General features: G+C 40.4%; 1 protein-coding gene across 3 annotated transcripts in view; it reads right to left on the reverse strand.

Annotated features, from left to right (window-relative positions):
* Positions 1-21,299, reverse strand: part of LOC134349620 (spermatogenesis-associated protein 13-like) — a 252,000-nt gene that overhangs the window by 154,680 nt on the left and 76,021 nt on the right. For 2 of the 3 annotated variants that reach the window (XM_063054215.1, XM_063054214.1), the window contains exon 1: positions 4,700-4,980. The exons of the other annotated variant lie outside the window; for it this stretch is intronic. The gene's annotated coding sequence lies outside the window, so the exon portion shown is untranslated. Of the gene's footprint in view, positions 1-4,699; positions 4,981-21,299 lie in introns of those variants that run through there. 3 annotated transcript variants of the gene reach the window in all.

Raw genomic sequence — 21,299 nt, forward strand, 5'->3', positions numbered from 1 at the left:
TTTTCAACGGTCTATGAACACTATTTCATTATTCCTTTTTTTATTTCATGACTTAATGTATACATTTATTCATAGCAGTTTTACATCTTTGCATACTGCTGCAGCAAATCTGATCATGCCATTATAAAAAGGACCGAGACTTTGGAGAGGATGTGGAAGAGTTTTCCCAGGATGCTGCCAGGATGAGAGGACATGTGCTATATAGGGAGAGGCTGGACAAACTTGGGTTGTTTTCTTTGGAACGGCAGTGACAAGGAGATTTGATAAAGGTTTATACAATTATGAGAGGCCTAGCTAGAACAGACCTTTCTCCCATGGTCAAAATGTCTAATGCCCAAGGACATGCATTTTAGGTGATGGAGGTAATTTTAAAAGGAGATGAATGGGACAAGGTTTTTTTTTGCTTAAACACAGCATATGGATGCCTGGAATGTACCACTGAGAGTGACAGTGGAGGCAAATATGATGCAAGCGTTCAAGAGGCTCTTAGATAGGCACGTGAATGTGCCAGAACTGGAAGGATATGGACATTGTATAGACAGAAGGTATTAGTGTAGTTGAGTATTTGATTACCAATTTAGTTAGCTCGGCACAACATCATGAGCTGAAGGGCCTGACTCTGTGCTGTACTGTTCCATGTTCTAAAATAACAAATTTCATATCATTTAAGTGAGTGATAATTAAACGGATTCTGATCTAGAGTCCCATGAACAGCAAGAACCAAGTACAAAAGACACAAAATGCTGGAGGAACTCAGCAGGTCAGGTAGCATCTAAGAAAAGAATAATCAGTTGATGTTTCCGGCCAAGATGAACCAGGTACAGTAGGATAAGGTAAAACGAGGAAGATTCTGCCAAATGCTAAGAGTCCAATACTGTAAAAAGACAGGAAGTACAATGAGAAATTAAAGAAATTTTGAGAAGCATAAAAGCAACATGAAAGGTCATCAATTAGAACTTTTCACAAATGGTGCTCAGTACCCTAAGTATTTTTTACATGTTACTTTAACAGAAAAGTGGTGTTATTGTAGTGGGATTGCATTAAACTCTATTGGGCCAAATCCAGAGAACACTTGATTATCATAATACAGGACAATCTGATGATTTTAGACAAGGTTGACAGAAAATTTTCACTAATGTTGCCAACAGTGTACAATCTTAACTCTGAAGAAGGACTACATAGAGAGTGTTTAACTCTGAACAAGGCATAGGTGAGATTTAATAGAGCTAGATATAATTATGAGGTGAACAGAATGAATATGAAAGGCTAATCGCCTTAGCACAAAGGACAATTTACGACATTTTATGTTATACTATCTCTGCAAATTTCCATTTTTACTGAAGCTGTAGCTAATACATGTAATGGTTTTGGTAAGAAACCCTTAGGGAATAGAGGAAAAAAGGTGAAGAATGTAAATAATGAATCAGCATTGAAGTACTTTTTGATCTTGTTACCCTTGAAGAGGGTAATGAAGGCACCACATCATTAAAAATCTTAGGATGCGGATATTCTACAGTTACTATTCTCATCAAGCAAATTTAGCATAGTCTTCCCTAAACTGTCATTCAGCATGATATAACCTACAATAAAGCTCAAAACTCCTTCATAATTCCTTTAAATGCAGACAAATTTTAATACTTTTAATGAACAGAGCACTTTAAATGCTCCCCCTTCCACCCCCCACCCCCACCATTTCATTGGCTTTTGTTACAATCAGATCATTTTTTTTCATCTATCTGCAAGTACCATCAGATATAAAAAGAAGCATTTGTTCTTTTATTTCAAAAAGTGATGATGGCAAAGGGAACCTGTCTACCCAGAAACCAAGTTGTAAAGATGGTTGACAATTAGAAAACCAAAAATAACTTCAGATGCTGGAAATCTGCAATGAAGGTAGAATGCTAGAACACTCAAAGGGTCAGGTAGATCCTGCCTGAACTTGAGTATTTGCAGCATTTGCATTTTTATTTTAGGAAGTTTCACATTCAAGTTTAATGACATCTGACTGTACATACATACAATCAAATGAAATTACATTTCTCCGCATCACAGTGCACCCATAATACATATATCACGCACAGCACATTAAACAAAATATTGCCACAAATAAGCTAATAAAATATCATTCAAAATGCAGGTAGTGCACAGCACAGGTAGTCAGTAAACAGTACAGTAAACAATAAACTGCTCATTGTCCTAGTGACGAGACCTTGATGGTGGCAGGGTATTCATTAGACTTGCAACTTCAGTGAAGGTTACATAAAAGCCAAGGAAAGGACATGTAATGTAACAAAAGTGAGTGGGAAGTTGGATGATTGGGAAGCTTTCAAAATCCAACAAAAGGCAAATAAAAAAGCTGTAAGGGAAAAGATGAAATATGATTGCAAACTAGCCAATAATATAAAGCAGAATACCCAAAGTTTTTTCAGTTATATAGAGAATAAAAGGAAGGTGACAGTCAAAGTCAGCCTGATTTCTGTACAGGGAAATCTTGCCTGACAAATCTGTTTGAACTCTTCGAGGAAGTAACAAGCAGGGTAGACAAAGGAGAGGCAGTGGATGTCACTTAATTGGATTTTCAGCAGCCATTTGACAAGGTGACACACGGGGCTGCTTAACAAGATAAAATCCTATGGTGTTACAGGAAAGATACTGGCATGGATAGAGGAATGGCTAACAGGCAGAAGGCAGTGAGTGGGAATAAAGGAGGCTTTTTTGGTTGGCTGCCAGTGACTGGTGGTGCTCCTCAGAGTCAGTAATGGACCACCACTTTTCACATTGCTCGTCAATGATTTGGATAATGAAATTGATGGCTTTGTGGCAAAGTTTGCAGATGATGCAAAGATAAGAGAAGGGGTAGGTAGTGCTGAGGAAGTAATGTAATTACAGCAGGACTTAGACAAATTAGAAGAATGGACAAAAAAAGTAGCAGATGGAATAGAGTGTTGAGAAATGTATGATAATGCACTTTACTAAAAGGAACAATAGGGTCCCCTTCTGATTCTTGGGTAAATGGATTTGGTTGGCGGATTGATGTCTTTTTTTTAATGGAAGCTTGTATGGCATATAGCTCCGGGTTTGTGCTCCAAATGTTTTTTATTGTTTTATTTGTTAAGGTTTTTTTTGTTTTAGTTAGTAGGGGTTCTTCTTCCTTCTTTCTTTTTTCCAAAAAAAGTAGCTTTAACATTTTGTTTTTTCTTATTATTATTGATATCCTGTTTAACTTGGTTGATAGTTTAATTGTACATATTGATATGTTGACTTGATTACTTCAATGTATTTTTTTTGTTGTTGATTTTCAATAATAATTAATAAAAAGATTTTTTTAAAAAAGGAACAATAGTGCAGACTATTATCTTAATGGGGAGAAGGTTCTAATACCAAAGGTGGACAGGGACTTAACAGCCCTCCTGCAAGACACCTAAATTGTTAATTTACAGGTTGAGTCTGTGGTAAAGAAGACAAATGCAATGTTGGCATTTATTTCAAGGGGAAGAATAGAACATAAATGCAAGGAGATACTGACACTAGTCAGGCCGCTCTTGGAGTATTGTCAACAGTTTTGGGCCCCATATCTCAGAGCTTGAGATGTTACTACCACTCTGACTGAGTTGGATTTTTCCATCAGGAAGCCCAAGATCCAGTTACAGAAAGAGGTGTTGAACCCCAAAGAGGACAGCTTATCCATCAGCCTCTGAGGGACAATCATGTTAAATGCTGAGCTGACATCAGTAAGCAATACTCTGGTGCATGAGGCATTGTTTTCTAGGTGGGACAGGATGGAATACAGGGTAGAGGCTACGGCATCATCAGTGGACTGGTTTGAGCAGTGGGCAAAGTGGAAAGAGTCCAATGTAGCTGGAAGGAAAATTCTAGATTTTATATTAATCATTACCAGGATTTTTGATAACTCTTGGCTGTTGTTCTTGAGAAAAAGATTGTACAAATTCCTATTAATGAGTACGTTCCAGTATCCTCAGATGAAACAACACATTAAGGGCAGACTTGAGTGTAACTTTGCTTAGCATAAGTAGATTATCAATCCAATTGAAACTCACAGGAACAAATTACTGCCCTGAGCTCAATAAACTGCATTCCAAAAATATTTTCTTCATGAGAAAGTAACACTTTATAAACTAGAGCAAATATTTTAAGCAAATAATTTTGCATTTTGAGTAACAGACAGCTCAAGCCTCTTAATCTTATATAAAAACACTGTCATGAGCTGCAGTATAGAGTACAAGCCAAAGAGGAACAAATTATCTATTTACAACTGAACCATTATTAATCATTTATCATACGCTAGTCTTTGCTGTATTCTATTACATTATTCCTTCGGAAGTACAAACATATAATTGTATAAAATTTCAAATAGCAAGATCAAAAAAACTTTCAGATTTATACCACAGATTATCTAAGCAGAGTTATTACTAAAAATCCACATTAGATTTATTATATTTCATAATCAAATCAAAACAACCATCAACGTTTAATGTTACAAATGGAGACACAAGAGAGTCTGGACCAAAAAAAAACAGCTGCTGCTGGAGGGATTCAAATAGACATCCAGAGACTCCACGAGCCCAGATGAAGGGCTTCAACTCAAAATATCCACTGTCCATTGCCTGATTCACTAAGTTTCTCCAGCAGTTTGTTTTTATCCACTTAACATTATTAAAATTGTTTCAAGTAAACTCACCAAATCTTGAGAAACAAATCTGTTTAAATTTCACTGGCTTCCAATCCGAATGACAATACATGCTCAAACTGAACCAAATCCACTTTCTTGCTGAGAGGTTAATCTTCTTTACAGATCCACTACAATACTCATATGAGGTGCACAGCACAGGGATTTACTGTGTGATACGCTGGTGTTGGTAGTAATGCATTTACAGCAAAGAACATGCTTCATACTTTCCTTCACAGTCATCTGTTTACACTGCAACCAGCATATTTTGACAAAATTATACCAAACACATTTTGCTAGAAGACAGAACACGCCTCAGTTCACCACTCTTTAATCTTTGGACTATTGATATTGTGGCAGGAAGTGATATTTCATTTGGCACAAGGTTTTGTGTATTTGTTTTGATTAAATATACATTTTCAGGGAAGCTTTTTTCCTCTCAAGTGATTTAGGAAAGGAACTTAGTATGAACAGCATTTGAACCAAGTTAAAATCAATCCTCTTCATGGCTCAGGTTCAATTTAAAAGTAATTTCAAGAAATGTCAAACATCTCATGCAGCCAGTTCTTTCAATGTTGTAAGACTGTCTGACTCTAAGATCAGAACCAAAGAGAAAGAATTTGATTCATAAATAAACTGATACAACATGTAAACAGGCCTTTTAGCCTAACACATTCACATCGACCAGTGGGGTCCCATCTGTTAATAATCCCATCTTCTAGCACTTCCAAATTCTGCAATGAAGAGCCTGTCTAGACATTTCTTAAATGCTGTCTAACCACGAAGAGGGTGCTACTTTAACAAGCCTCCCTTTCCAAGGTTTTCAGTTTTAAAAATAATTAAAAGATGCCGAATCTTTTAATGTTAAATGTTACAAAAGATGCAACTGTGCATTATTGCTACTCCTTTCATTGTAGGCTGTCTTCCTGTTTTCTTGCTTATAAATAATCAATCTAATTTAAATTTTGTATAACTGTAATAATTTTCAAGCTCAGAATACTTTGTCTACTATCAGAATTTTCTGCAGCATTTTCTCAGAATCTGCCTTGACAAAGAAATGTAGCAGTCCCTCTTAGTTCATATAATTATCATCTGCTCCTCCTCCTCCTGTGATTAAACAGAAGTGGAATAAGGGCTATAACTATTTAAATAGATGAGAATCCGGCCGGAGAAGAGCATTTCATAAATAACAGCCCTGGTCATTTTGTAGTACAGTGGATTCCAGTTAATTGGGACACATCAGGACCAGTACATTTTGACCCAATTACATGGCTGCCCCAATTAACCGAAGTTTCATGGAAATAGTCAAAAAGGTATTAAAAAAGACACAAACTACCATTTAACTGAGTAGCAAAAAATTGAGTAGTGATATAGAGAACAGATTTGAACACTACCAAACAACAGTAATTCTGCAGATGCTGGAAATTCAAGCAACACACATCAAAGTTGCTGGTGAACGCAGCAGGCCAGGCAGCATCTATAGGAAGAGGTGCAGTCGACGTTTCAGGCCGAGACCCTTCTCCTGACGAAGGGTCTCGGCCTGAAACGTCGACTGCGCCTCTTCCTATAGATGCTACCTGGCCTGCTGCGTTCACCAGCAACTTTGATGTGTGTTGCTTGAATTTCCAGCATCTGCAGAATTCCTGTTGTTTGCGTTGTAATCACAGTGTAGTGTTTAATGACCACACAAGTGATGCCAGCTAGAAACTGTTTGGCCACAGTATCCTGTCCCAATTAAGTGGCATAATGTCCCAGATAAACAAAGCAAACCCCAGCTATTTTAAACCGATTAGTTTTTGTTCTTTTAAACTTGTCCCAAACAAGCAGCTGCCCCAATTCACCAATGGCCCAATAAAACGTAATCTATTGTACATAAATTCTAAAACACTTTTGTGACCCAACAACTAAATCTGTCAAAACAATAAAGGGAATAAAATAAATACTAAGGATCGCTACATTCTGAGATACAAGATGTTTAAAGCTGAAACACAAAGCCAAATATGATGTGAAAATTCCTATCAGTTCTCGGGATAGAACTGAGCTAACTTGTTCACACAATTAGAGCATGACATGGAAATGACAAATGAAATCTCTGCATGAAGTTTTAAACCAAAACTCTCAGAATAAAGAAATCTTTGTTTACATAAAACACATGCTAAAAAAGACAATTATTTGTATTACTTTTCCTCACCAATTTGTATAAGTGGACAGAAAATTGTGACTGGATTATTTGCTATATACATGGATTCAGGGTAATTGGGACACCTCAGGGACCAATACATTTTGGCCCAATTAAGCAGCTGCTCCAATTTGCCAAGGTTTCATGGAAATAGTTAAAATGGTATTAAAAAAATGACAAACTCCCATTTAACTGAGTAGCAAATTATGTATTTAAATGAAATACAGAACAAATTCCAACACTGCCAATATAACTACATTGCAGTTCCAAATAGTTATGATGGAATCCATTCAGTGCATGCTGCTGCTTTCCTTTGATTGACTGTAAATGAACAAAATTAGCACAGAAGCCTACAGTAGATAATGGACTGACTTCACACAATGCTGTTGATGATTGCATCCTCCAAATCTTCATTTTCATTGTAACATTCAAAATGACTGTCAATCCTTTCAAATTCTTTGTAGTTCGTAACTTGTTGAAGTAGTGAAATCATTTCATTTTCACTCCCAGCCATTTCTGGCATCTCCAAGCCTCATTGTGTGAAAGCACAGTGAGCAAAGCAGTTCACAATTATCTTACAGTGTGGCGACCCACTTTCTGGCACACACGAACCGGCTCACAACAGCGCGCGCAGGCAGAGGGCCGGCCCCAAAAAGGGCGCCAGGCCACCTTCACCAGCAGGGGGAAAATCCCGCACGCAGAAAGGGTCTGGGAATATGCATTCCCCACAGCAATCCCGCCCAGGGAGGGCGGGAACGGGAAGGCTTTAGAGCAGGCCGCGAAGTTTGAATAAATCTCTTTCATCGCAACTCTAACTCACCGACTCCGTGTGGTTATTCTAGCGCTGTGTGTAGCACACCGCTACAATTGGTGGCCCCGACGGCCCAAACGATATTTGGACCAGAGATGACCGACGCTGCATCTGTTCACGCAGTTTCATTAAAACTGCCAAGCTTCTGGACGCTGCGACTCCAATTATGGTTCGAACAAGCAGAAGCACAATTCCACATTCGGCAGATAACCTCGGAGTACACTTACTACTAGTATAAACTGTATACAGTCTTATTGTAACTTATTGTCTAACTGTATACAACTTATACAGTCGCTGAAGGACACAAACCCTGCCTCATGTTTGAGCAGGCGTTCCTAGAGCAACTGCCCGAGGACATATGCCTGCTGCTGTCCGATGCAGATTTCAGCAACCCCCGGTAGGTGGCGGCCCGAGCAGATGTGCTGTGGAATGCCAGGAAAGAGAGAGGGGCATCCGTCGCACAGATCACCAAGCCGCCTGCCCAACGACAGACCAGACCAGGCCCGGCAGCAGAGCCTACAAAACCTGGCGACGGGAGTGAGGAGCCCAACGAACAATGGTGTTTCTACCACCAGCGGTGGGGCACAGAGGCCCGCCGCTGCAGACCACCCTGCAAATTCCCGGGAAACGCCAGGGCCCAGCCGCCACTGATGGCTACGGCGGCTGGCCATCAGGACAGCCTCCTGTACGTCTGGGACAAGCAGTCGGGACGCCGCTTTTTGGTCGACACCGGAGCGGAGATCAGCGTCTTACCTCCAACGAGTTACGACACCCACAACAGGGAACCGGGACCCACCCTGAGGGCCGCTAATGGCAGCACAATACGAACCTACGGCACCCGCACGGTGCGGCTACAGTTCAGCTCCAGCCGGTTCACGTGGGACTTTACACTGGCCACCGTGGCCCAACCACTGCTGGGGGCAGATTTTCTACGAGCCCACAGCCTGCTGGTCGACCTGCAAGGGAAGTGATTAGTCCACGCCAAGACTTTTCAAACGTTCTCCCTGGGTGAAGCACAGTTGCCAGCCCCACACCTGGACTCCATCACGCTGTCCAACGATGAATTCACCAGGGTCCTGGCGGATTTCCCATCAGTACTGACACCGCAGTTCACGGCAGCCATGCCCAGACACGGAGTACAGCACCACATCCCAACCCAGGGACCACCCCTCCACGCCCGTGCTCGAAGGCTTCCCCCAGACAAGCTCCGACTGGCGAAGGAGGAGTTCAAGAAGATGGAGGAATTAGGGATCATACGACGGTCCGACAGCCCATGGGCCTCCCCCCTTCACTTGGTGCCCAAGGCAACGGGGGGCTGGAGACCATGCGGTGACTACCGCAGACTGAACGAGGCTACAACGCCAGACCGCTACCCTGTGCCGCACATTCAAGACTTCGCAGCAAACCTACACGGCGCAAGGATCTTTTCCAAGGTAGACCTCGTCCGGGGATACCATCAAATCCCTGTACATCCGGACGACATCCCCAAAACAGCACTTATCACCCCGTTCGGACTTTTCGAATTCCTCCGAATGCCGTTTGGTCTAAAGAATGCCGCACAGACTTTCCAGCGGCTAATAGACGCGGTGGGACGCGACCTGGACTTTGCATTCATCTATTTGGACGACATCCTCATAGCCAGCAGTAGTCGGCAAGAGCATCTGTCCCACCTCCGCCAGCTCTACTCCCGCCTGAGCGAATTCGGCCTTACAATCAATCCAGCCAAATGCCAGTTCGGACTCGACACCATCGACTTCCTGGGCCACAGGATTACTAAAGACGGGGCAACCCCACTGCCCGCCAAGGTAGACGCGGTCCGCCACTTCCCCCCACCCAACACAATCAAAGGCTTGCAGGAATTCGTGGGTATGGTGAATTTTTACCACCGTTTCCTCCCCTCAGCAGCCCGAACCATGCGCCCCCTGTTCACCCTGATGTCGGGTAAGGGCAAGGACATTACCTGGGACGAAGAGGCCGCAACCGCTTTCATTAAAACCAAAGAAGCCTTAGCAAATGCCGCGATGCTAGTGCACCCCAGAACGGACGTTCCTACTGCCCTCACGGTGGACGCATCCAACACAGCGGTCGGTGGAGTGCTGGAACAACTCATCAAGGGTCGCTGGCAACCCCTGGCGTTCTTCAGCAAACACCTACGACCACCCAAACTCAAATACAGTGCTTTCGACCGGGAGCTATTGGCACTATACCTGGCAATCCGGCATTTCAGGTACTTCTTAGAAGGTAGGCCCTTCACCGCGTTCACAGACCACAAACCGCTTACCTTTGCGTTCACTAAGGTGTCCGACCCCTGGTCGTCCCGCCAGCAGCGACATCTGTCCTACATCTCCGAGTACACGACGGACATCCGGCACGTCTCTGGAAAGAACAACGTCGTGGCGGACGCACTTTCCAGACCTACCATACAGGCCCTGTCCCAGGGGGTGGACTATGCAGCGCTGGCAGAGGCACAGCAGGCAGACACTGAGATCCCCAGTTACAGGACTGCAGTCTCCGGTTTACAGCTTCAAGACCTCCCCGTAGGCCCAGGTGAGAGGACCCTACTATGTGACGTCGCTACCGGCCAACCCCGCCCCGTCGTCCCAGCAGCCTGGCGCCAGCGGGTTTTCGAGTCCATTCACAACTTAGTGCACCCCTCCATCAGGACAACCGTCTGGCTGGTCGCCAACAGATTTGTGTGGCATGGGCTGCGTAAGCAGGTCAGTGAATGGGCCAAAACGTGCATGCAGTGCCAAACGGCCAAGGTGCAGTGGCACACCAAGGCTCCGCCGCAGCGGTTCGAACCCACCCGCCGGAGGTTCGACCACGTCCATGTGGATATCGTGGGGCCCCTGCCAGTGTCGCAAGGAGCGCGGTACCTCCTAACTATGATAGACCGGTTCACCAGATGGCCAGAGGCAGTCCCGCTCACTGACACCACCTCCGAATCCTGTGCCCAAGCACTGATCGCAACCTGGGTAGCACGCTTTGGGGTACCAGCCCACATTACCTCCGACAGGGGCGCCCAGTTCACCTCTAGCCTGTGGTCGGCTACGGCCAGCCTTTTAAGAACACAGCTACACCACACAACTGCCTACCACTCACAGTCGAACGGACTAGTGGAGCGCTTCCACCGTCACCTGAAATCGGCTCTCATGGCCCGCCTGGAGGGGCCTAACTGGGTGGACGAACTTCCCTGGGTCCTGCTCGGAATCCGCACGGCGCCCAAGGAGGATCTACACACCTCGTCGGCCGAGTTGGTGTACGGCGCGCCCCGGTCATCCCAGGAGAGTTCATACCAGCCCCAAGGGAGTAAGAGGAAGAACCCACAGCAGTCCTGGACAGACTACGGGAGAGGCTCGGTAACCTGGCCCCCATACCCACCTCACAGCACGGACAGAGCCCGACCTGCGTACCCAAAGACCTGCAGAACTGTAAGTTTCTTTTTGTACGACGGGGCGGACACCGGGCACCGCTACAGCGGCCCTACAAGGGGCCGTTTAAGGTGATCAGGAACAACGGGTCCACGTTAATGCTGGACATTGGGGGGAGAGAGGAGGTATTCACGGTGGACCGACTCAAACCGGCCCATGTGGACTTGGCGCAACCAGTCCAGGCTCAGGCACCGTGGCGCAGGGGCAGACCTCCCAAACAGAGGCCGATCCAGACTGTGGACATTGGGGGAGGTATCGCCGGTTCTGGGGGGCGGTTATGTGGCGACCCACTTTCTGGCACACACGAACCGGCTCACAACAGTGCGCGCAGGCAGAGGGACGGCCCCAAAAAGGGCGCCAGGCCATCTTCACCAGCAGGGGGAAAATCCTGCGTGCAGAAAGGGTCTGGGAATATGCATTCCCCACAGCAATCCCGCTCAGGGAGGGTGGGAACGGGAAGGCTTTAAAGCAGGCCACGAAGTTTGAATAAATCTCTTTCATCGCAACTCTAACTCACCGACTCCGTGTGGTTATTCTAGCGCTGTGTGTAGCACACCGCTACAACAGCTTATTTCTCATGAACTATCACTGACAAAATCAGTGTTTTGTTTTAAAACAAATACATGCAAATGACGCTACTTAAAAACGGATTTCTCTAAGCACCATGTAGTATCTAACAGCCACACAAGTCCACATAACTGACACTAGTTAGAAATTGTTCAGCAAGAGTACTATCCAAATTAAGCAGCATACTGTTGGCTATTTTCTCAATTAGTTTTTGTTCTTTAAGAGTTTTCCCAAATAAGCAGCTGCCCCGATTAACCAATGGCCCAATTAAGCAGAATCCACCGCATGTCAAAATGACAGATTAGAGTGAGATATTAATAATATAATGCTGGGGGCGTCACGTGATGACGTGGGATTGAGACGCGTAAATCCAGCTCTCCCGCAACAAGTCAGTAAAGTACCGTTTAAACAAAACAAAATTAGTAAATATTTTCTGAAAACTATTTATAAACTTTGTAAGATTACTTTACGATATGCCTCCTAAACCACAACAAAAGAAGTCTGCTGTTGCGAAGCAGCCGCGAGACGGGAAGAAAAAAGGGCCTACTGCAACGATGGAGCCTCGGACTCAGGTTGGATCTCCTTCGGTAGAACAGGGAGCAATGGCAGTGGCAACGGCTTCTTCGAAGAAGACACCGGTAATGCGCATGCGCAAAGAAGAGCGCATGCGCAAACCGACACAACACAAACTACAAGAACCGACAGCCACTGCAATTGAAAATGACTCAGAGTCAGAATCGGATTCTGCAGAGAACACAGATGAAGAAGAGGAGGAAGAATTGGAAGCGATTGGAAGTAAAGGAGATGATAGAGACATGAGAGAGGCTATATTGCAATTAACGGCTGAATTAAGAAAAGTAAGAGAAGAACTTAGAGATACGAAGATGTGCTATGATAAAGTTATGGCAAGACAGGACAAAATGGATAAGAAGCTTCAGAAGATGGAAAGAGCAATGGGGCATATGAATGATAGAGTGGAAAAAACAGAAAATGATTTGCTTGTCTGGAATTCGGAAAGAAACCGACTCTTGGAGAAAGTGGATATGTTGGAAAATTTTAGTAGACGTAATAATATTAAAATTGTTGGTCTTAAAGAAGGTATGGAGGGAGATAAACCAATAGAATTTTTTCAAAGATGGATCCCGGATGTTTTGCAAATGGAAGAGGAGGTTCGATCAATTGAAATTGAGCGGGCACATAGAGCTTTAAGACCAAAACCAAAAGATGACCAATATCCACGATCGATTTTAATAAAATTCTTAAGATTTCAAGACAAGGAAAGGATTCTACAGGCAGCTGCTCGAGCTGCCAAAGATAGAAAAGGGCCATTGAGAATTGGAGGGAACAAAGTTTTTTTCTATCCTGATATAAGTTATGAACTTTTGAAGAGAAGGAAGAAATTTAATCCAGTGAAAAAAACCCTATGGGATCATGGTTATCAATTTACACTGCGTTATCCTGCAACTTTGAAGATTTTTTTGTCTGGTGGAGAAAAAAGATTTTTTGATGATTATCAGAAAGCAGAGCAGTTTGTGCGAGATTCTCTGAAAACTCACCAGACACAAGAACAAACCCAGGAGAGCGAGATAGATTGAAGATGAAGATTGGGTTAAAGAATGGACTTGATGGATTTTTGAAGCTGGATGAATGTATAAATATATTATTAATTATACGAGGGGGGTAAGAAAGGTTAAAACTGGAGGAATATTAGTTGGGAATAGTAATACTAATTGTGTCTATATATATATGTGTGTGTGTTTTTTTGTTGCGGGGGAGCTGGAAGAAGCACTGATCGATTGCTACGCTAGTCATGTGTGCAAGCGTGGCTTTTGCCACGACCCGCAAAATGGAGGGGGGTAATGTTGTGTATCTTTTCATTCACAACATTAGTGGGGGGGTATTTTGTTTTTTCTTTTTTTGTACTTTTTCTTTCTTCTTTTTTCTTTCTGCCTGGAAGGTTGGGAGGGAGACACATAGCAACATGGTGAAGTTTAAAGAGATTCCCCAAGGAACTATGAAAGTTGAGAAGATAAATAATGTTTTAGATTGGAGTAACTTTGTGAAGAATAATGACTCATTTATTGAATTTTTTGAGTTTTAATGTTAATGGGCTTAATGGACCAGAGAAAAGAAAAAGAATCTTAACACATATTAAAAAAATGAAGATAGATTTAGCTTTTTTACAGGAAACGCACCTAACGGAAACAGAACATCAGAAACTAAAGAGAGATTGGGTGGGTAGTGTTGTTGCGGCTTCATTTAATTCAAAAGCGAGGGGAGTAGCAATTTTGATCAATAAAACGTTACCAATTAGAATACAAAATGTAATAACCAATTCTGCGGGGAGATATGTGATTATACATTGTCAACTTTTTTCTGAACTATGGACTTTTATGAACATTTATGCACCAAATGAAAATGATGCAAAATTCATACAAGAAACTTTTCTGAATTTGGCGGATGCGCATGAAAAAATATTAATTGGAGGAGACTTTAATTTTTGCTTAGACCCAGTCTTAGATAGATCAACCAAGGCTGTTATAAAGTCGAAGGTAGTAAATTTAACTTTATCATTGATGAAGGATTTAAATCTGATTGATATATGGAGAAGAATCAATCCTAAAGAAAGAGACTATTCGTTCTACTTCCATAGACATAAAACTTTCTCAAGGATAGATTTGTTTCTATTATCAATGCATATTCAACACAGAGTGAAAAATATGGAATATAAAGCAAGAATATTATCAGATCATTCCCCTTTATTAATGACAATAATAATGGCTGATAAGGAAGAAGTGGCTTATAGATGGAGATTTAATTCAACATTATTAAAACGTCAAGATTTTTGTGATTTTATGAAAAAGCAGATTCAATTTTTTTTGGATACAAATTTTCATTCAGTGGATGATAAATTTATATTATGGGATGCGATGAAAGCATATCTTAGGGGCCAGATAATAAGTTATACGTCTAAAATTAAGAAAGAATATATGGTAGAACTAGATCAATTGGAAAAAGAGATTACAAAAATAGAAAAAGAATCTCAAAGACATGTCAGAAGAAAAACGAAAACAACTTGTCAATAAGAAGTTACAATATAACACGCTTCAGACATGTAGAACGGAAAAAACAATTATAAGAACTAAACAAAGGTATTATGAGTTAGGTGAGAGAGCACATAAAATTCTTGCCTGGCAGTTGAAAACAGAACAAGCTTCCAAAATAATAAATGCAATTAGAACAAGGGCAAATAAAATATCTTATAAACCTCTTGAAATAAATGAAACTTTTAAAAATTTCTATTCTGAATTATATCAATCAGAATCCCAAAATGATGTTAATGAGATAGAAAGGTTTTTATCACAAGTTTCTCTTCCAAAATTGAATTTGGAAGAACAGAAGGGATTAGATATGCCTTTTACATTAAAAGAAGTTGAAGAAGCTTTAGTATCACTCCAAAGTAATAAATCTCCAGGAGAAGATGGTTTTCCACCTAAATTTTATAAAAAATTTAAAGATTTATTATTTCCTCTTTTTATGGAACTAATACATCAAGCAGAAAAAATACATAAACTTCCAGAATCTTTTTCAACAGCGATTGTAATAGTATTGCCAAAAAAAGACAGAGATCCTATGAAACCAGCATCATATAGGCCTATTTCTTTATTGAATACGGATTATAAAATAATAGCAAAAATTTTATCGAATAGATTATCTAAATATTTACCAAAATTAATACATATGGATCAAACAGGATTTATTAAAAATAGACAATTGGCAGATAATGTAACTCGACTACTCAGTATAATTCATTTGGCACAAAAAAGGGATGAGAAGAGTATAGTAGTAGCTTTGGATGCAGAAAAAGCATTTGATAGATTAGAATGGGATTTTTTATTTAAAGTACTAGAAAAATATGGGTTAGGAACATCTTTTATAAATTGGATTAAAACTTTAAATTCTAACCCTAAAGCTAAAGTGGTGACAAACTCTCAAATTTCAACACCATTCCAGTTAAAAAGGTCAACTGGACAAGGTTGTCCACTATCACCTGCTTTATTTGTATTGGCAATAGAGCCATTAGCAAAACTAATTAGAATTGATCCAGATATTATGGGTTTTAGAGTTAATCGGGAGGAATATAAAATTAATCTTTTTGCCAATGATGTTTTGATCTATTTAACAAATCCACAATATTCGTTACATAAATTATCTTCTAGATTGGATGAATATGGGAAGGTATCAGGTTACAAAATAAATTGGGATAAAAGTGAAATTTTACCTCTTACTAAAGGAGACTATAGTCAATGTCGATTAGTAACCCAATTTAGATGGCCGGTAAATGGTATAAAATATTTAGGTATAAGACTTGATAATGATCTAAAGAATTTATATAAATTTAATTATTTACCACTATTGAAAAAAATTCAAGAAGATCTTGACAAATGGATGATATTACCAATAACATTAGTAGGTAGAGTCAATGTTGTAAAAATGAATATATTTCCTAGATTACAGTATTTGTTTCAAACATTACCAATACAATTGCCACAGAAATTTTTTCAAGGGTTAAATAAATGTGTGAGAAAATTTCTTTGGAAAGGTAAAATGTCAAGAATATCACTGGAAAAATTGACATGTAAATTTGGGTTAGGAGGGTTACAACTTCCAAACTTTAAAAACTATTATAAAGCAAATCAACTTCGATTTATTGCATCTTTCTTCGATGATCAAAAACCAGCATGGATTAAAATAGAACTAGACAAGATAGGAGAAAATAGACCTGAAGATTTTATATATAAATGGGAATCTAAATTGATATGGGAAAAGAAAGAATCTCCTATATTAATACATTTGATTGATCTATGGAATAAGATAAATGTTGATAATGAAACACAGAAATCTCTATTAGCAAGGAGACCTTTGTTCCAAAACAGACTTATTCCTTTTACAATGGACAATCAACTTTTATATAATTGGTACCAAAAAGGGATTAAATTTATAGGAGATTGTTTTGAACGAGGTATATTGATGTCATTTGAACAATTAAAGGATAAATATAAAATATCTAATAATATTTTCTTTTGTTACTTTCAATTAAGGGCTTACTTAAAAGGTAAGCTGGGTCAAACAATGTTTTTGCCAAAACCTGATGAAATTGAAATTTTAATTCAAAAAGGGAAAATTAAAAAATTTATTTCTTGTATGTATAATTTGATTCAAGAACAGACAATTAAACAAGGAACCCATAAGTCAAAGCAAAAATGGGAAACAGATCTGAATATTATTATTGATGAAACAAATTGGTCAAGACTTTGTCTTGACAGTATGACAAATACAATAAATGTTCGACTTAGATTAGTACAATATAATTTTTTACATCAATTATATATTACACCGCAAAAAATAAATAGATTAAATTCAAATTTATCTGATAAATGTTTTCGGTGTAATCAAGAAATTGGTACTTTTTTACATTCTACTTGGTCTTGTTTTAAAATTCAACCCTTTTGGATAAATTTAAGAATCTTATTGGAACAAATTACTGCAATTCAACTTCCACATAACCCTGTATTATTTTTATTAGGTGATATTGAAGGGATAAAACCGAAACTTAAATTGAATAAATATCAGAAAGAATTTATAAAAATTGCATTGGCAGTAGCTAAGAAGACTATAGCAGTTACTTGGAAATCTGATTCGTATTTAAGTATGGATCGTTGGAATAATGAAATGGCTCGTTCTATTCCACTCGAAAAAATTACTTATAATTTAAGAGATAAATATGTAACATTTTTGAATACTTGGCGCCCTTATTTACAAAAGATAGGATGGCATACTTAAGTACTCCGATAAAGACTTTGGTCACTTGGGGAAAGTAACGAATAATTATACCAAATTCATTTTGAATCCCATGGAGCATGTGGAAACCTTCCAATAACCAGGCGGTTCTTTTCTTTTTTTTCTTTTTCTTTCTTTTCAGGTAGGACTATATATGGGGGGGGGGTTAAGGGGAGGGGGGAGGGTAGATTCTTTTTTTCATGTATTCTTTTTGAAAATTCAATAAAAATTATATTACAAAAAAAATAATATAATGCTGAGCAACAAATTTTGGATAATATAAAATATCAAACTAAAAAAGACTGCATTTGAGATTTAAAATCTAGGGTCTATTTTTACCATTATGATACAATAATATTCAGCAACACATAGAACCTCAGTGAAAGTACAAACTGCTTATTTGGAACAACTTTTAAAGAACAAACACTAATTGAGAAAATAGCTAGAATAGGCACCATTGTGGTTCACTGGGGCTCACCTGTTAGAAATAAGTTGGTGCTGGATATCAGACATGGGTACGAGTTAGTTTACCCACTTGAAGATCCATTAAAGCATTTGATGAAGGCCTACACACATTCACTTAAATGCAGTCAGTAATCAGTGCAGACAATCAATGTTCACGTGTGAACATGGAGAACACGCTTTGACTGATTGGTGATTATGGTGACAACAGGTTTCAGCCCTACCCTTTCCTCATCTGACATTCATGTGAAATTCCCAGAAATTTCTGAAAAATACAGTAGAAAAGTAAATTAAAGGACATTGCTTTCCACTGTGAAAACTTTGATTGCTAACTGAAATCCTATGATAGAATTTGGTACATTCATGGTTTCAACACTTCAATTGGTTGTGCCATCTTCACCAATTCAATACTTTTATTTCTAATGAGCATTGACAAATCTACTACCAAATAACCACCAACTCCTGCTTTCAAACTCAAATTACTTTATTTTATAAGGAGTTGCCACTCTGAAAGTTAAGTTTTTAAATAAACCTTTGCTCCAGACTGCTTCAAGTATATAGTTCCTCCTGTCCCAGCACACGTACTAATATCTCACGAAATGAAGCACCTTTATTCCCCCACACTAGTCATTTTGTACATGTTGATTTTCCTAGCCTGCTTGACATTTGAAAACAGCTTGATGATTATACCAGAATTACTACATGAGGTCTTGCTTTTGAATTCAGCTCCCAACTGTAAACTCCCAGAGCAACAAGACCTTTCTATATCACGAGCCCTGAGGTGGAGCAGGTAATTGGATCCTATCCCTTCCTCCCCTTTTTGGTCAATCAAGAAGCATCCTACCCTGGCAATGGGCTGGGAATTAACCCTTCAGGATTCTCAATTCTGATTCTGACTGCTAAGATATTATGCCCTACAGTGCCCTTCTTAGTGTTGTATGTCCTTTCCATTGTCTTTACATTTTCACAAGCAGTAAGTAACTTCAACTTATATTATTCTTTTATCCAGCTGATTTAAATGGTCTAATTTGCTCTTTCCTACATCTATGCTTTCCTCTGGTGTCAATGACCAATATCTCCGGCTTAACAATTCTCAGCCAGCGTCTCAAAAGAGACATATTTTTCCTTAATCTATAGTACACAACAGTCTAATGTTATCAATGAACTCTCACTCAACTACACAGAAAACAAAACAGCATTCTGGCAGGCAGGTTTGCCTCTGCAACACGGGTGTGTTTAAACTAAGTAGTGGGGGGGAGGGGACGAACTGGAGACATAAGGATAGAGATAAAGGGAAAGTGAGAATAAGAAAAGTTAAAAAAGACAGCAGAATCAACAGAGCAGAAAGCTCAAGAAGGGATCGTACAGTATGGCCAAATGAAATAAGAATTGATATGGAGGTGAGGGGAGTAATGAATTAAAAGTATTAAATATGAATGCACGGAGTATAAGAAATAAAGTGGATGAGCTTGAGGCACAGTTGGAAATTGGTAAGTATGATGTTGTGGGAATAACAGAGACATGGCTTCAAGTGGACAGGACCTGGGAAATGAATATTCAAGGATATACATCCTATTGAAAGGATGGACTGATGGGCAGAGGGGGTGGGGTGGCTCTGTTGCTGAGGAATGATATTCAGTCCCTTGCGAGGGGGGACATAGAATCAGGAGACGTAGAGTCAGTATGGATAGAACTAAGAAATTCTAAGGGTAGAAAGACCCTAATGGGAGTTATCTACAGGCCCCCAAACAGCAGTCTGGATGTAGGGTGTAAGTTGAATCAAGAGTTAAAATTGGCATGTCGCAAAGGTAATGCTACAGTTGTTATGGGGGACTTCAACATGCAGGTAGACTGGAGGAATCAGGTTGCTACTGGACCCCAAGAAAGGGAGTTTGTGGAGTCCCTCTGAGATGGATTCTTAGAACAGCTTGTACTGGAGCCTACCAGAGAGAATGCAATTCTAGATTTAGTGTTATGCAATGAACCAGATTCGATCAGGGACCTCGAGGTAAAGGAGCCATTAGGAAGTAGTGACCATAATATGATAAGTTTTAATCTACAATTTGAGAGGGAGAAGGGAAACTCAGAAGTGTCAGTATTACAGTTGAACAAAGGGAACTATGGTGCTATGAGGGAGGAGCTGGCCAGAGTTCAATGGAACAATACCCTAGCAGGGATGACAGTGGAACAGCAATGGCAAGTGTTTCTGGGAATAATGCGGAAGGTGCAGGATCAGTTCGTTCCAAAGAGGAAAAAAGATCCTAAGGGGAGTAAGGGGAGGCCGTGGCTGACAAGGGAAGTAAAAGACAGTATAAAAATAAAAGAGAAGAAGTATAACATAGCAAAGACGAGTGGGAAGCCGGAGGATTGGGCAACTTTTAAAGAGCAACAGAAGGTAACTAAAAAGGCAATACGCAGAGAAAAATTGAGGTACGAAGGTAAACTAGCCAAGAATATAAAGGAGGATAGTAAAAGCTTCTTTAGGTATGTGAAAAAAGGTAAAAAAATAGTTAAGACCAAAATTGGGCCCTTGAAGACAGAAGCGGGTGAAATTATTATGGGGAACAAGGAAATGGCAGACAAGTTGAACAGGTACTTTGGATCTGTCTTCACTAGGGAAGACACGAACAATCTCCCAGATGTAATAGTAGCCAAAGGACCAAGGGTAATGAATGAACTGAAGGAAATTTCTATTAGGCAGGAAATGGTGTTGGATAGGCTGTTGGGTCTGAAGGCTGATAAGCCCCCGGGACCTGATGGTCTGCATCCCAGGGAACTTAAGGACGTGGCTTTAGAAATCGTGGACGCATTGGTAATCATTTCCCAATGTTCTATAGATTCAGGATCAGTTCCTGTGGATTGGAGGGTGACTAATGTTGTCCCTCTCTTCAAGAAGGGAGGAAGAGAGAAAACAGGGAATAGACCGGTTAGCCTGACGTCGGTGGTGGGAAAGATGCTGGAGTCAATTATAAAAGATGAAATTACGACACATCTGGATAGTAGTAACAGGATCGGTCCACGTCAGCATGGATTTACGAAGGGGAAATCATGCTTGACTAATCTTCTGGAATTTTTTGAGGATGTAACTATGAAAATGGACAAGGGAGAGCCAGTGGATGTAGCATACCTGGACTTTCAGAAAGCCTTTCATAAAGTCCCACATAGGAGATTAGTGGGCAAAATTAGGGCACATGGTATTGGGGGCAGAGTACTGACATGGATTGAAAATTGGCTGGCTGACAGAAAACAAAGAGTAGCAATTAACGGGTCCCTTTCGGAATGGCAGGCGGTGACCAGAGGGGTACCCAGGGTTCAGTGCTG

The sequence above is a fragment of the Mobula hypostoma genome, chromosome 7 (genome assembly GCF_963921235.1).
Source record: "Mobula hypostoma chromosome 7, sMobHyp1.1, whole genome shotgun sequence".
NCBI classification, from domain to species: Eukaryota; Metazoa; Chordata; class Chondrichthyes; order Myliobatiformes; family Myliobatidae; genus Mobula; species Mobula hypostoma.